We start from the raw sequence: 17,386 nt of genomic DNA, 5'->3' as shown, positions 1-17,386 counted from the left end.
GTGTAATCTTCCCCTGAACACCCCGAAATGAACATTTTTCAAATAAAAGATGCAAAGCACCAAGATTTGCGGGCGAAATTTTAATAGCTTACTTAGAATCCCACTACCATCTTGCTCCTATAGCTTCAATTCTGGGTTCTCCCACTTATTAAAAATGAAAGGTTGGGGAAATGCCTTGCCGTCTCTGACATCTAAACTTCCTTCACTGTCAGGTGTCCCATTAGTCTCTTGGGTTGTTTGGAGGAATAAATGGGTGTGGAATCGTAAACACTTGATGTGTGATGCACGCTTGTGTGTATGTGTGTTACAGTCACAGGCTTGTCTCCACTAAAGGAGCCTAGTGAGTTGAGAAGCGGCCCAGTGAAGAGCCTGACAGTCAGGCAACGACTCTCAGTGAATTAGTATTACTACCACATAGGGGTACAGGAAACTGCTGAAGGAAGACATTCTTCTTGACTTAGATTGGTCTTATCCTGGTGCTTCCTGACATTGGCCCATAGGCCCATCTCCTTGGAGCCTGGGCCATGCTCCTTCAAAGTCCCATGACTACCGCTTCCACAGTTTCCCCAACATTAGAGACCCTGAAGACTGAGAAGCTGTTCAGTCACATTAAATAGGTGACAAGCTGTCTCTCTCGTGGTCTGTAGGTGGTTTTCTGAGTGTTTGACTGTCTATGAATAGGCCACAATGAGACCCTTTATAACTCTGTTTATACTTACTAATTCAATTATTTGGAAAATAAATTCCAGTATCAATACACGCAACAATTCCCCTGTGGCAGGAGAGAAAATGGAGTTATCAAATAGTCTGGTCACTTAGTGATCTTGGGTAAGTACTTTGTCTTATTGAAAACTGTCTCCTGGATGGATTATCAGAGCCAACTGCTGACAGTAATTTGTAAATGAAATCTGAATAAGGAGAAGAAGTGAGGATGCAAAATGGGATATTTTTTCATTAACGTGAACTTTACATTGGTGGGTGTTATCATTAGAGGCAGAGTTGTGACCATATATAAAGTCATAAGCATCCTCTTTAAATGGAAACTCCTCGGCCCGTTTATCTGGTAGTCCCCACTGACCACAAATGCAATTCACCGACCACAAATACAATTTCCACAAAAAAAATTAATAAATAAGAGGCCCACTCACCAAAAGAGAACCTAAAAGTAGGAAGCCCTTGTCGCTCACCTTCAAGTTCTGGTTCTGGCTCAGCGGGGCAGTTGTTTCCATTACAAGGAGAGAGAGTGACAGCGTGCAACCTTTCCTTGTCGAGAAGGATGACAGTATTCTGTGTGAACCCTTCTGTGGAAAGCTTCTGACATTGATGAAAGATGGGGACAGCATATTCTGACAGGCTCTGCTGGAGGCAGAGCAGAGCTGCAGACCCGTGGTGGTTTACAGTTCTGGAGTCGGCAGATACCTTTGATAAGCACAGTTATGCATGAGACAGGACACTTGTTTGTCCATATTTCTCTTTGACATGGCATTGTTGCTAACTGTGTACCCCAAAAAAGCTTGGGGCTAAGTGAAATCATTAACAGAGATGACCAACTTGCCTTCATGTCCCCCCTCTACCTTCTCATTTCGTTGTATTTGGACGTTGGAGAGAAAATATGAGCAGTGGGATTACCATAAAGGGGGAAGCACACTATTTATGACTGTTACGTGATGAAGCCTAAATCTGCCTTGAGTCTGGGCAGGATAAAAAGGTTGGTATTAAAAATGACCTTTGAGCTCAATAGTCTTGGGAGGAAACCGTCGTTTTGGCTGTGAGAACTGTTTTGTACGTTGTTGGCCTGGTTTACTGTGATGTTGAACGGCTGGAGAGAAAGGGAAGGGGGACAGCAGCAGAAAAGCTACTTTGTGCCACTTTCTGTCCTCAGCATGACAAGTTGCTTGAACTTCACCTTTCTCCCCTTATGATTTCTCCATAGTGCCTTTACATACAATTTTCTCCCAAGACTAGCTGGTTAGATTACATCAGTCCTTGACCATTCATGATCCATCCTGTGGTCCTCAGTTTTCACATCTGTAAAATGACACCGACAGTCTGTGAGATCTAAACCTTGGCTATGTAACTCCTCTGTTTTAATGCAAAGAATAACTGTTAATCATGACAACAATATGGTGCCTCACAGCCAAATAAGCAATATGAGGAACATCCACTTCTGACAGTCTCAGTGTTTAAGGTAGGGCCTGCTGTGCACGTCTGTAAAAACGATGGCATCGCCACCCAGAGGAAATGCGTCTACAAAATAAGTTAAGCAAAAACCAGAAGTTAAATTGCAAATACATGCTGCTCCAGTTGCACAGTGGGCTATTTGGAGAAGCACTGTGGGCTGTTTAGTGTTCCTGGGTTTAATGTGGGAGAGGTTTCGCTTTGTAGCAAGACCTAAACTTTTGTGTTTCCTTGCTTCCTCTAAAATACACAATGGTGCAGAGTTTATTATGTTCTTTGGAAGGAAAATTTCTTGCTGTTACTTCTAAAAAATTAGTTTAAAGTTTTCAGGTTATAGGTCTTAAACATTGTTAGAATGTTTCCTTATAGAAAATTGGGTATTGTTAAAGTAGCTGTCAGTGAGTTTGTATGTCCAATACTATGGAAAATGGTGCTAATAGCAAGTCTACCTTTCCAGTTCCACTTCACACACACACGCGCACACACACACACACACACACACACACACACACAAAGAATAAACCACAAGAACAGCATTTGAATCACTCCATACTCCTCGGATCTTTCATACCCTAATGGAATCTGTTATGAAATTCTTAGAGTTCAGTTTTTTCAGAAGAAATCTCACCACTTCTCACATGTCCACAGTTTTCCTCCTAGAACAAAAGCTCCCTTTCTAAAGAACTGGAATGGACTGCTGTCCGTCATCCCAGTTTTAACCAGTCCGTTGGAACAGAAGCTACACAGCAGCCAGGGAGCCCTATAAGAATGTGTGTGGCCTCATGTCAGACTCATCCTTAAAATTTTGAATTCTCTCTGATCTCCACTAAAGAACAAAGACTCTCATTGTCCTTGCAGTATCTAACCCATGGGTACCACTCTAGTCTCATCCCTTTCTTGTTCTAATCTTCACTTACTTTTCCCTCAGATACCTGACTCTTACTGCTCCTTGGGGAATGTATGACTTTATTACATTTTTCCCATTATCCCACTCATGTATTCTAGTATCTTACTCCCGATTACATTTTATGCAGCACTTATCACTCTTAATATAATCCTTATTATATTAGGATGCCCCTTCTGCTACAGTATACTCTCCAAGATAATGGGATATCTCTCGATACTGCCATACTTCATATATAGAAAGATAATAACCAATAATGACTTGATTAATTCTCAATCACAAGTCCTATAGTTATTATTTATGTTTATCCTTTAAAAACCCAGGTGCCCACTCTTTTGTCTGCTGACTTTAATATTTGCTTTGCCAACTCTGAATAGTAGGAGAGGACAGATGAAATTCCCTTGTTGAGCACTGTTTAAATCTTCATAAGTTATCAGTTCTATCTACTTGTATGGACAAGACAGCAGGCTACTCCAGTACTTCAGAAAGGTGGCATTCGTCAAAGAGTAAAACTATGGACACGTGAGAAATTGTAAAATTATGCATACATCTGAAAAAGAAATAGAACTATAAGAATTTCGTAACAGATTACATTTGGGTATGAAGGAACAGAGGAGTACGGAGTGATTCAAAAGCTTTTCTTGTGGTTTATTCTTTTGTGTGTGCATGAGGTGAACTAGAAGGGTACACTTGCTGTTAACTAAGAAAAGAAAAGGCACTATTTTCCATTTTATTTGACATATAAACTCACTGACAGCTACGCTAATGATGATCTACTCCTAGCTTCGTATGAGCTCCAAGATTTAGTTCTTTCTGTTTTCTGGTACTTTCCCAGACCCCACACCTCCAGCCTTGGGTAATCTCTTTCTGTTGTTCATCTAGATACTTATGGAGCTATGTATTAATTTGTCATGTTTCTCCAACTTCAGACTTTGCCATGCTAATTCTAGCTACATTTTTTGAACCCATAAACTGTAATATCTGTTTTCTTGAATGAGTGAGTCGAATGTTGTTTTCTGAACATTGCCTCCTAGGGCAAGCATGCCTGTTTGTTTTCCTTCTCTCAGCTATCAGTTGCCTATTGTCATTCCCCAGTGTATGAAAGCCAGTATTCTCCATATATACTTACAGAAGATGATTCTCGGTTATTTAAGTTGGGAAGGTAAAGCAAGTCATTTACTTCAATATTGCTAGGAGAAAGTAAACTAACCCAGTGAAAGACTACTGCAGCAAAGCTTGGCTGACCTACCTGTCACTTGCCTGCCTACGTGTGTGCCTCCCTGCCTTCCTTCCTTCCTTCCTTCCTTCCTTCTGTCCATCTTTCCTTTCTCCCTCCTTCCTTTCCCTTCCTCCCTCCCTCCCTCCCTCCCTCCCTCCCTCCTTCCCTCCCTCCTTTTCATCTTTCTGCCTTGTTTGCTGCCTGTTTACCTTCCTTCAACACAGGAGCAAATAAATAAATCAGGCTACAACGGCACGTGACAATGTGACTAATTTTCACCTCCAGAGATTTCAGTTTCTCAATAGATTTAAGGGAAAGGATTTGCTTTTTCACCTCTACCAGTTGGAGTTGTCTGACCTTGAACAGGTCACTATGAGCTTTAATTTCATCACCTGTTTCCATGGAAACTGGAAGTCCTGCTGCTTATCGCAGAATTGCATCAAGGATTAAATGTGGTCGTGGATATAAATTTCTCCTTCTAAAATCCTACACTCCAGTGGGAGGATATTTTTATTTACATCATGGTTATCGCCAAAAGTAGGGCATTCAGAGTGATAATGACTTCCCCTTAATCTGTCTTGTGTGTTTATCTTCCTGACTTCTGCAGACACGAACATTTTTTCTCTTGATATAAACTGTGTCTGTTTAGATTAAATTTTCATTTTAATAACAGAAATATAAAATACAGGTGTTAACAGAGATGTGTTTTTCTTGCACAAAGAGGTCTAAACTAGCATACCTGAATATGGTTTACAGAAGACATCAGGCACTCAGGGTATGTCTTCACTCATTCCTTCACTCACTCACTCACTCATTCATTCATTTTGCTTTCCCACACACCTCTGAATTCAAAGATAGCTGCTAGTCATCCCGTGATAATAACCCTAACAGCTGGGAGAAACAAAAAGAACAAAATAGCTTTGTTCAAACCAGATATGCTCATGATAATCAGGCTTCCTGAAAACTCTACAATACTTATTTCTTCTTACCACATCGATCCTAATGATGACATATACCCCTCATTAGGAACAGAATATTTCCTCTTGTTCTTAAAGGAACTTACTATAAAAAATATGTTTTTTATCAGACACCTCCAAAATTAAGACTGAGAGCTGAAAATATAACTTTCAATTTCTGGCAAACACCTTTTCATTTTCGATAAGGAATTCTCTGCCCCTGTGGAATGTAAGGTATTTTATGAAGCCTGCACATATTAATTTTTAGCAATGAGACATTCAGTGACAGTAGGTAATATGTCTGCCACCTAGAAACTGATAAGCACGAGACTCAAACTGAAACTTGCCTGCTCTCCAAAATTTAGATTTGTTTCTGGGAATGATACCTCAAAAGCGCTTTGAAAGCAGTCCTCAAAAAAAGTTCCCAAGAGTGCTGTTTTGTTTGTTTGATTTTAGCATTGAATTTCTTCAACATTTATATGTGTCTTAGAAATTACCTTGTTGGGATAAAAATGAATCTGTTCATAATAAAATTCATGATGGTATCAGAGTGCTGCATACTTGCACACACGCACGTACACATGCACGTGCATGCACACACAGGCACCAAATTCAAGTACATGTTTTACTGATTAATGTAGCAGTGAACAGCATTTGTCTGATGACCAAGAAGAAATGCCTGATGACAAAGAGAAGCAATTAACATAAGCGTGTGCTTGCAATTCAGACTTAGAGATAGTGAACTCCTTCTAGGCTTTGTGTTTCTGTCTCAGTCAGGCTATTTGTATTCTCATAAAAGTGCTTGGAGTTATGAGGTTGAAACTCGGGGCAACACTAGTGAATAGGACAACATGTTTTCCTTCTCATTTCTGGAAATTATATATCAAGGCTTTTATAGATTTAATTCCTTTTCCCATTGATAAATGATAAATTAAAAAGTTTTATTTTCTTCCCATGAATATTCTCAATTTTAAAGAGCTTAAAGTGCATCCTTAAGGTTTTCCCAACTCTTCTTTCCTCTACCAAGTGGCTAATAAATGAGAGATGCCCAAATGCCCTGAGAAATGAGCTAGTTAAGGGAACACTGGGATCCTCAAATGGATCCCCTTACAAAGGAAAGGATGTTTTGCTGTGGAGGTAATCGCTCTGATGTTTAGCAAGCATCAAGTGGGACTTTCCTTTGGTCAGCTTTACAAACTGGCTTGCTCTGCACATCCTGCAGTCACCCTAGTTTTAGTGTGTCCAACATGGTGGCAGGGAGCCCAGTCAGGAGGCTGTTGCTGCATCTGAACCCGTTTCTCTGGACTCGAATGCATCGGCCGCTTGGATGCCAAAATAATATTTCCTGAAAAACAAGTCCACTCATTTCCCTGCCCCTGAAAACCTCTGCTGGATCCCTGTCTGCAGTTCACACCCTTTGTGGGACTGAAGCCAAGCCCCATAGTGGAGTACTGACGGTTCTTCATGTTTTGACCCTGTCTGCTTTGCTAGCGGCATTTCCTGATCCCGTCCCCCTACATGCCATATGTTCCAGCAACACATCGCTTCTCCTCACTCTCCAAATATAGCAAACACTTCTCCGTGTTTGCCTTTAGCTATGCCTGGATTGCTCTGTGCCCAACACCTTTTGTACCTGCCACAAGCTTTCTTTCACTCAGACAGCACCATTCTGGCCCCTGGATGAAGTCAGTCATCTATGTCTCTATCCCCTTTACATTATGCTCGTTTCTGAGCAAGATTATTACATTATCTTATCCATTATATTATCCATTATCTCGATGTCAGTCTTCAGGACTAGCCTCTAAACTTAGGAAGCTATGGCATCACAATCCTTGTATTAGGAATGGGTAACATTTGGGTGTGTGCTCAACCCTGGTACTACTACATACTTACATGTTTCATTAGCTCCTTTCATTAAAATTACGACACTTATGCCCATGTCATTGATGGATGTATGGATACTCAAGTGTGCTAAGTAAAGCCCTAAATCAAGACAAACTTACTAATAAAACGTAGTGCTAAGACTTGAATCCATTTTGGACATACAAAGCCCGGATGTTTTCCATATCTTGTTCTTTCCTCTGAAATTGAGCTTAGGCTGTCATTAAAAATTGCAGTCACCATCTTCAGTACAAGATAGCACAACTGCGGCTGATGTGAAGAAAGTCCCATAGGCAGCTTTTAAAGGGATTCCCTGTATTGTTTAGAGCTAGCTCCCTGCTCGGGAGTCAGGTGCAACCACCCTGTCAGTAAAGCTTTAAACTAATCCTTTATTCCTTTACCGCCCTCCCCAACCATGGATTTTTGGTCTCAATTCCAACAAGGCAAGTTTCAGCAAATGAAGAGATAAAATTATAAATGGGGCCCTCACCTTTCATTGTGCATTATCGACTCCACCATGGGGCCTAGTAGAGCCTGCCTGTGATGTTTTCCTGACACGCCTGCTATCCTAAAGTCCTAGAGCTAATCTCAAGTACCACACACAAATGATTTTATTCTTGAAAAAGTCTACAAAAATGAACTTGTCTGTTCTGTTTCAAATTTTGTGAGATATTTGAAAATGTTTATTTACTAATAGAGTTCCTGATTGTGTGCAGAAGAAAAAATATACCCACACCTCATATTGAATCGAGTAGTTTCAGCTTGATTGATAAAAACAATAGTGTACCATGTCATTGTTTTAAAAAAATGCTTTACATTGCTCTGTGCAGTGTCAAACCCCCCATTCATGCTTCTAATTTTTTGTTCCTTGAGAATATATTTTTATATTTTATTGCACCACGCAACTCTGCCCAGATCTTCTAACCCTACTTATAATGCAACTTCTTATTCTTTCTCTCTCTTTGAATAAAGAAAGAAAGGAAAGAAAATAAGAGAAAACAAAATAAATAAGTAAACAAAGCAAAATAAAAAAAAATATGGATTCCGATTTGTGATTGCCAACTTCTCCTGAGTGTGAAGCCTGTCCTGGCGTATGGCCTTTATACCCAGTTTCACTCCACTGGAAAAAAAAACTAATTTTCCTCTCAGTTATTAATTGCAAACAGCTTCTTGGCTGGGTATGCTTTGGCTCACCACCTCCCCTCAGTGCTGATATTTTATTTGCCTTGAGCTGGTATAAATCTTATGAATGCTGTCTCTGTGAGTTTGCATGGGCATCTGATCTATTGTGTTTGGAAAATGTTCTTTCCATAAAATTTTTCACCACCTCTGTCTCTTCTGATCACCTCCTGTTCTTCATAGGTTCCTAAGCCTTGAGTAGAAAAGTGTGATAAAGACATCCTTTTCAGAGAAGAGTATTCCAAAGTCTCTTATTCTCTGCATGTGGATGTCTATGTTAATTCATATCTACAGCAACAAAAAAAGGAGCTTCTCTGATGACTGTTGGTACTATACAATATGTAGCCAGGGCAATATCTCCCATATCATATAGTAACTCTTCTTCAATTTATTTCATACATAAAATATGTAGCCAAGCATTATCTTCCATATTATAAAGTAACTCTAGTAAATTTAATTCATTTTGTACATTAGGAAGTTTCTAGAATAGCAGTTTTCATATGGCCTTTCTCCCATTCTTGTTCAGCTTGAAGTATTTTTAAATACTTTATTTTTTGAGACTGTAATATAATTACATCATCCCACCTTACCTTACCTTTGCTTTCCCCAAATCCTTCCATATACCTTTTCTTGCTCTTTTTTTTAAATTCATGGCCTCTTTCTTCATTAATTTTTGTTACACACACACGTGCACATATGCATAGACATATAAATTTCTAAGAACATAAATCTGTTCTCCTCAGTCTGTGATAAAATTATTTATATGTCTTTACAAAGAGCCCTTAGTGAGTCACTCAAATTCATTATTCGCGTTACATTCTTGCCTCTTAATGACGTATGGGATCTCGTGTTCTCGAGTCACATGCCCACATTAACATAAACTCTTACCTGATTTCAATCTCTCATTCTTCCCTTTGGAGGTTAGAATGGTTTCTTCAGCTTCTATAGAGTGAATAAAAAGATTTTGTAAAGTCAAAGTCATCAAAGGCAGAGATTGTGTTTTATGCCTAGGGAGTTGAAGAAATATCCGTGTCATAGCTCTGGATTACCCAGCATCCATTGCTGCCATTATTTCAGTTGGTGTAAAATTCTCCATAGAAGCCACATATGTGGATTTATTGATGTAATGATCAATGATCAATTGTAAAGCTCCCCTGCTGTGAAAAATTCTCTCATAAGGGTAAATATGTCTCAGTTGATGTCATGAGTAGGTCACTTCACTAATGTCTCCTCTTGTAGAAGATCCTTTTCTTTTCCCATACAGCCAGTTACACCTTCAGTCTGCAGAGTATGAAGAAAGCAGAGGACTTTTGCTTTGCCTTTCCGAGGTTGAGGAACCAGAATGGAGCGAGCATTATTGATTCTCCTTTTTGTACACTATCACATCACAGCCTCCTCCATGACCGATTCTAGAAGGCAGCCTGATTTCTAAGCCTGCACAAAGATGGGCAGTGTCTTCCACTTTCTCCGTGTCTCATGCTTTACCTCGCACAGGTCACAGTCTTCCAAGAGCTCTGCGCTCACCCCTGCTCAAGGCACATCACTAGAAAAGGACGGCTGGCTTGCTTGATTCAGCAAGCATGCAGCCAGCGAAGATGCTAATCTTAATCTCTTCCTTGGCAACGATCATTATATGATCATTGCTGTGGGAATCACCCTCATTTTGGCTTCAGGGAGTGAAGTATTCTCCATTCTCCAAAACCGAAAATGCAGAAGGGAACTTACTATCCTTTCTGAGCCGTGTATTCATCGAAAGACCTAGACTACCTCTAGTCAAAAGAAAAAGCTACCACTTATCTCTAGTCCTTTTTCCAAGTTAACTTGTGGATAATTGGCCAGATCACAGTTGGTGATTATCGCAGCTCTCAGTCAGCCCTATGTAAGGCACATGTCTTTGATTATAGGAAGCCCATTCAGAATGTGGAGTGTTTAATGATGAGTACTTACATCTTGAGTTCAACTACAATTTGACCACACAAAAATCTATTTTAAAAGTTCATTACATTTGGAGAATTTCTGAATTAGATTAAATTAGTCACTTTTCTGATGATTGTCCTAATTAGATCTCCCAGAGGATCTTACAGTTGGGTCATATGGTGTTTCTATTTGTAGATTTTTGAGTAAACATTGCACTGATTTCCATAGTGACAACACGGTTTATATCCCTCCCAACTGTGAATAAGGATTCCTCTCACCCCACATCCTTGCCAGCATGTGTTGTAGACGTTTTCTTTATGATGGCCATCTAGAGATGAGGGTGAGAGATAATTTCCAATTGCTCGCAGTTTACTTCTCCTTGGTAACTAATGACGTTAGATACACTTAAGATGTTTTAGCCATTTGCATTTCTTCTTTCGAGAATGCTCTGTTCATATTGGTGACTGAGGTTTTTTGTTTGTTGCTTCTTGTTTTTTATTGGTTTGTTTTTGTGAAGCTTTGTGTTCTTTATATATACTAGATATTAATTCTCTGTCAGATGTATAGATGAGGTTTTTTTTCCAATTGGGACTCCTCTTCACTTGATTAGATGCCTCTCTTGTTGTAAGGAGCTTCTTAGTTTCATGAAGTCCATGCCCACTGTCAGCTGTGCTTCTGAGACAAAGGGAGTCTCAGTCAGAAGATCCTAATCTGCCCTGTATTCAGATCCCTCTTTGCCCTTGTAGAATTTCAAGGCTTCAGTTTGTTTGTTTGTTTGTTTTTTCGTGACAGAGTTTCTCTGTGTAGCCTTGAAGCCTGTCCTGGCACTAGCTCTGTAGACCAGGTTGGCCTTGAACTCACAGAGATCCACCTCCTCTGCGTCCCCAGTGCTGGCATTAATTAGTGTGCCACTACTGCCCAGCTAAGGTTTCACATTTAACATCTAGGTCTTTGATACATTTGAAGTCAACTTCCTTCTCTTAAATGTGGATGCCCAGTTTCCTCAGCACCATTTGTTGCAGATGCTTTCTTTCCTCCTGCATTTGTTGTCATCTTTTTGTTTTTGTTTGTGACATGATGTCTAAAATCAGGTGGCTAGAACCTTGTGGACTTTAGTATGGGTCTTTGGACCCTGAAGAAGAACTTACCAATGTTGTGTAGCCAAATGTACATGTTATCAAGCTACCTTCTAATTCTGTGTTTTGGTACTCATAGACAAATGTGAAACTCGGCCTTAATCAGAGAAGCCTCTTTTTTTCAGTGAAATGTGATAGATACAGAAATATGATTTCTCAAGGTACTGAGAGTGCATCAATAAATGATGCATTCATATTACTCACTCTAAGGCTCAAGGAATATTGCCTCAGAAGATTCAGGAAGAATGTAAGAGCTGAATAATACACAGAAAAAGGGCTACTGAATAGCATCTTCTGGTTAATCATGAACTCCATGCAGTTGCACTTGACTACACCAAACATGCACACTAATGGACCTGTCAACAACCGATCATGGATGGGGGATGGTTCACTAAACTGGAGAGTCACTGTCATCAGTTGTATAACCACTGGTAAGCCTTCCAGGATTAATTGGACAGTCCTAAACCTATGTTCCTAAAATGGCTCTGATTAAGCCCATCAGGTCTCAAAACAAAACAAATGTGACATATATATATATATATATATATATATATATATATATCCAACGCAACAGGCTCTAGACCTACAAATGTATGTCTATTGAATTGTAATAATGTAGCTTCAGAGTCATGAGAACTGCATTCTGAATGCGCATGGTCACATGTTCTTTGCAGCCACTGTACCAGCTAGTGCAGAAAGAGGCAGGTTCTGTCATTACAGATGCTATATTGTGGGCATTTTTGCTTGCTTAGACTCATGTAACACTGCAGTAGGATAACAGGATTCTCTCCCATCTTAGTACTCTGAGGACTCCCATCTGCCTACTGTGGAGCTAAGACCAGCCAGAGTTATCCCAGACTACACAGACACCTTTACTGATTTCCACATCAGCCTTTAGGTAACCTTTGATCCATCTGGTTAAAAGGTGAATATTTATATCAGTCATAAATAATTCAATAGACAGATTTTCTTCTTTACATTAAAATGATTAGCTGAACAACATGACTAATTATTCTTAATCACACAAAATGCTGGTCAGTACTTTTTTTTAAAAGAAATGCAATCAGCTGCATTTGTGCTGGACACAGAAGAGGCTATGGTGGAAACTGTAGTTACAAATGTATCCCATTCCTTCTTAGAAATGCTTAAGGTCTTTAAAAGACAGGTTTCTTTAAGCATGCAAGCATGTGATGTTTAAAAAGGCTTGCTGCAGCCTTCCAAATCCCACTTTCGTTGACACTATTCAATAAATCTGTGTGCATATGAATGAAAGTGAAGCTGTACTTCATCAGCCAATTTCCCATAACTCTAATTACTTTCAGCTAGAGAAGATCTTGTTTAGGAAGATAATTAATGTAGGTCAAGGTTTAAAAAAAAAACAGGTTACAGGGCATGTGTGTATAAAAGTAACAACTTATTAGGAAATAAAATGTCTGATCCTGTCAGACATTTCAACAAAGGGAAAGAATATTTAATATGTGCACACTACCATCAATAGGCATAAAATATTTTTAAAGAAGTTGGTATCTAAAAGATTATACAAAGGGAATCTTTGACTCCCCTTCTCATTCTACTATGATGACTAACATTTTAAAAATAACCAGATCCATAAAATCTGTTAACATATTTATTTGTACCATCAAGCACTTTGTAGCTTAGATTTTCATTCCCAACTCTCTTCATTGATGGAGTTATAAAAATATTAAAGGCGATGCTAAAAATAACGATACATTCTTACACACATTTTCAAGGTGTATCAGCTTCACTAGGTGGTTGCTCAGCATACTGCAGAACATTTTCACGTCTAAAACCTTGTTACATCCATGTATGTTCTCCTCCTTTCGGCAGATGGATCGCTAGTGTCTCCAGCTTCCTGTGACAAGAACACCAGAGACAGGCTGATATCTTTTCCTCTCACTCTGCTCCTCCATAGCCGCTCTTCTGCTTCTTTTCTGCTACAAGACAAAAATGAAATATTTTCTTGATTTTTAGATTCTAATTGAAAATTTAAAAGGACAGTATTGTCACTGATGGAAGTAAAACTCACATGTCAGGCTCTAACATGTGACGGCCCAGTGTTAAAGCTCTTGCCATACAAGTCTGAGGACCGTATGTGTAGTTGATCTCCACAGTCACATGAGAGTGGGTACAGTGGTGAACCGTAGTCCATTCCACCTACTACCTCTAGTGTGAGTGAGACAGGAGACTCTTTGGAAATGTGCAGACCAACAAGCCGGGCACAATTAGTGGTGTAAAACAAGACCCTGTCTTAAGCACTGTATAAGTTGAGAACTAACACCCCAGGTTGTTCTCTCTCTGCCATATACAAAATCCTACAGATGCACCTGCACTTACACACATGAGCATGTACACGTGCACACACTCACACATACATCATTTGCATACACACACATACAGATCATTCACAGACACACAACATTCACATAAGCAACATTCATTCACACCTACGCACATATATGCAGTTAAAAAATCTCACGAATTATCATCTTTCTCAGGTTTTTATAAAAAACAAAATACATGTTTCACTAAGCAGTATATTTACCCACATTAAAGAGAACAAGTTCATATTATCCAAGTCCAACCATAAAGGAGACTGGAATCTCCACCAGTTACCTCTGGCTTTAATTGTTTGGATATTGGTTTTCTTGTAGACAAAGCACGGCACCTTGCTGCCTGACATGAGAACTCCCATCTTTCTGCCTCTTGAAACATTTAAGCATAGGATGGTATCTTTGATGGATTTGTTTTTGCCTTCTAAATGAGGGAAATGCAAAGCTCTTGATGAAATGATTCAGATCCAGTTAGGTAACATGCATTGAAGGAATAACCATGTGAAAAAGTTTTTTGGAAGAGGTCTTTCAAAGGATATGTTGTTAATCACTCTCAGTAGATATGTTCTTCATAAGTAAAGGGGAGTATGATTCCCCAGAAGTTATCAATATGTATTCCATATTTGAAAATCAATGTGAATGAACACGAAGCTGCTATTATCAGTCATTAATTTCCTCCCTGCTGGCTGTGCTGTTGTGAAGGGTGTTCATTCATTTGCTTTCTCTGACTGACAGGCAGTAATGACTTCAATAAGCTAATGAGACATCTAGTTACATAAAATATGATTTAAGTTAATAAAAGGGTAAACATGATTTTAATGAGTTCCTATGCTAATAGAATTTCAGTACTTATGGGTCAACGATGGTGGTATACATATGGGGATGAATATGAGATTGTCTCTCAGGCCCACCACTGTTCCTCGCTGGATGTATGGCCAAGCAAGAGTTTTTTGAGGATCAAGTGAAATGACAAATGTGGACGTTTCTTCAAAATATAATATTATTCAAATGTATGAAAAATTAACCTTCAGATTAGGTCTATTCTTTCATACCTTCCTTTATAAATTCATTCCTGCCCTCTCAACATCTCTCCAACTGAGTTGTTGTACATTTCTACCTTCACAGGCATACAGGGAATGTTTTGGTTATCTGTATCAATACATGATTTTCAGAAAGAGGGTAAGAATGCAGAGTTCAGCTGAAACAACAACAGAAAGTTTTTCAGGATTTGATCTCTGTTGTCTGAGTTTTCTGTCCTGCCCTGTTCCCACAGTCATTAAGTCCCAAAGAAATCACACAGAGGTCTACATTAACTATAAACTGATTGGCCCATTAGCTCAGGTTTCTCATTAACTCTTATAACTTATATTAGCCCATTATTCTTGTCTGTGTTCGCCACATGGCTTGGTACCTTTTTTGGTGAGGCAGTTATATCTTGCCTGCTCTGTGGCCAGGTCAGGACTAAAGACCAAGCTTTCCTCTTTCCAGAATTCTCCTGTTCTCATTTACCCACCTCTACTTCCTGTCTGGTTGTTCCGCCTATACTTCTTGCCTGTGTACTGGCCAATCAGTGTTTATTTAAAATATAATTGACAGAATACAGACCATCGTCCCACAGCAGATCTCGTTCCTTAAGGATCCAGATGTCCAGCAGTGGCCTTCTTGAGCTTGACCTTTTACACCAAGCAGATGGTTTGTGTGAGGTCTTCTGGAACAGTGGCCCTTTATGCACAAACTTTACACGTTTTCATTTGCCTTTTCCTCTGGCCATCAAAAGGAAGATATTCCACTATTCCTTAACATACTGAAGTAGTGTGCTTGTTCATGTTTATCTATGGAGGAGCTTGGTTCTTCTGCTTCTCCAAGAAGCATATTCTTATAATATGATGGAAAAGACAGGGTCACTTGCTAGCCATAGTATTTTCAATGGCTGTAATTGTCGGTTTTATTGTTGCTATGGTGGAGCACCTGACATAAAACTTTAAGGGAAAAGTATTTCTATTAACTTATGATTTGGGGGTTTCAGAGGGCCCATGCTGGGACAGTTGCACATTTGCAGAAGAATGTGGGTTGGGGGGAACTCTTAGAGGACCAGAAGCAGGAAGCAGAGATCTGCTTCTTTCAGCAAGGTCACACCCCCATAAGCTTCTGAAATATGCCCAAGATAATACTACGACCCAAGGAATAAGCCTTCTACCTATGAACCTTTCTGATAGGGACACTTCATATCCAAACTATAACCTTGTGTCTCTGCCCCCATGCCATCACACCCATCTCATAATGAAAAGCAAATGAGATCCACGTTCAAGAGTCTGCAAAATCTTCATAGTTCCAACACTGTTCAAAAGGCCAACTTTAAAGTCTTGATTGAAAATGAAATTGAACTATCAGCTATGCTATATATTTCTGAAAGGTCAGAATAGGATAAGGTGAAGAATAAAACAGTTGCTTTGCCTATAGCTTCATTGCTGCATCCAGGGCATGCTTGTAATATGACCAAAGGTCGAAAGTGAAACCCTACACACATGGCTTTGCTCTTTGCAGGTTGTGGTGTCTTTACCTTGGGCTAGATTGGCCTGTTGCCTGCAGCTATGGATGTTTTTGGCCTCTCCATCATCTTAGAGTTCCCACTGAAGCTTGTGATTCACCATGACCGCTTCATACATTGCCTACCTGGTATACATTTTTATACATTGCTTATTCTCCTGGGCCAATCTTTGGAATCTGGGTGGAAGCTTCCATGATCCCATAACTCTTGCATTTTCCATGCCTGAAGAATGAGTATCATAGGAAGACCAAAATTTGCTGCCGTCTCCACCGGTAGCCTGACTCATAGCTGCGGTGGCCTAAGTGTCTGAGTGGTAAATGTGGAAGAATCCTCGATTCACTTGTGTGTCTGGGAGCTCTTTATTCAAAGAAAAACTAATTTGTCTTTCCTGCTATCCTGGTTTAAAGTGCTTAATTTAAAATAATAATAACAATAATAGTGATCATTTCAACAACAACATTCATATTGTCCATAACTCTAAGTGTGCTCTTTTTTTTTTTTTTTCTGTTCTGTCTCTTCAACTCAGTTCTCAGTGTGAACCTGGCTAAAACCATGCCACAGCTTTAAGGCTATGCTAGCTTGAAATTCCATATACAAAATTAAATTAGTCTTTAGTGATTTTCATATCTAGTCTGACTGCAAAATCTCCGGACAAGGATAGAATGTGGGCATCTTCATTGCCCAAATGTAACATAAATGGTCTCTAGCCAAATCCTCGATAAGATCTTCATTGCCACCTGGACTATTTTGAGCCAAGTCTTTACTCTCCGAATTCCTTCCAGTATTCTGGCTGCTGATCTCTCACTGCAATCATCTGCTAAGCCATGCTTTTTCTAGCAAAAGGCTACTCTAGCCTGTTTCTCTAAAGTCGGCTGAGTTCGAATCCTCCCGAATAACAACATGGTTTCTAGGCATCTTTGGTCATTTTGAGACTTGGAGGATCTTTAAGGGACTGGATATTGACCCCTGTTTTCACCTTGATCCTAGGCTCCATCATGGGTTCCAAATTCTCTATTCCAAAGTACACTGATTGATTGTAGGCTAATCTAAAAAGCTCCATTCGGGAGACCTCACACTGACTACTTGTTCAGCTTTCGACCCAAACCTGGCTTCAATA

The 17,386-nt window shown here is 39.6% G+C and overlaps 1 protein-coding gene across 3 annotated transcripts in view; it reads left to right on the top strand.

Moving 5' to 3' along the window:
• Fgf12 (fibroblast growth factor 12) overlaps positions 1 to 17,386 on the top strand; it is a 530,585-nt gene that overhangs the window by 457,306 nt on the left and 55,893 nt on the right. The window lies entirely within an intron of this gene.

This window comes from Microtus oregoni, unplaced genomic scaffold (genome assembly GCF_018167655.1).
Source record: "Microtus oregoni isolate MIOR12 unplaced genomic scaffold, Mior012 000029F_ref0000214, whole genome shotgun sequence".
Taxonomy (NCBI): domain Eukaryota; kingdom Metazoa; phylum Chordata; class Mammalia; order Rodentia; family Cricetidae; genus Microtus; species Microtus oregoni.
The sequence above is the reverse complement of the archived record's forward strand: the minus strand, read 5'-3'. Positions and strand labels throughout refer to the sequence as shown.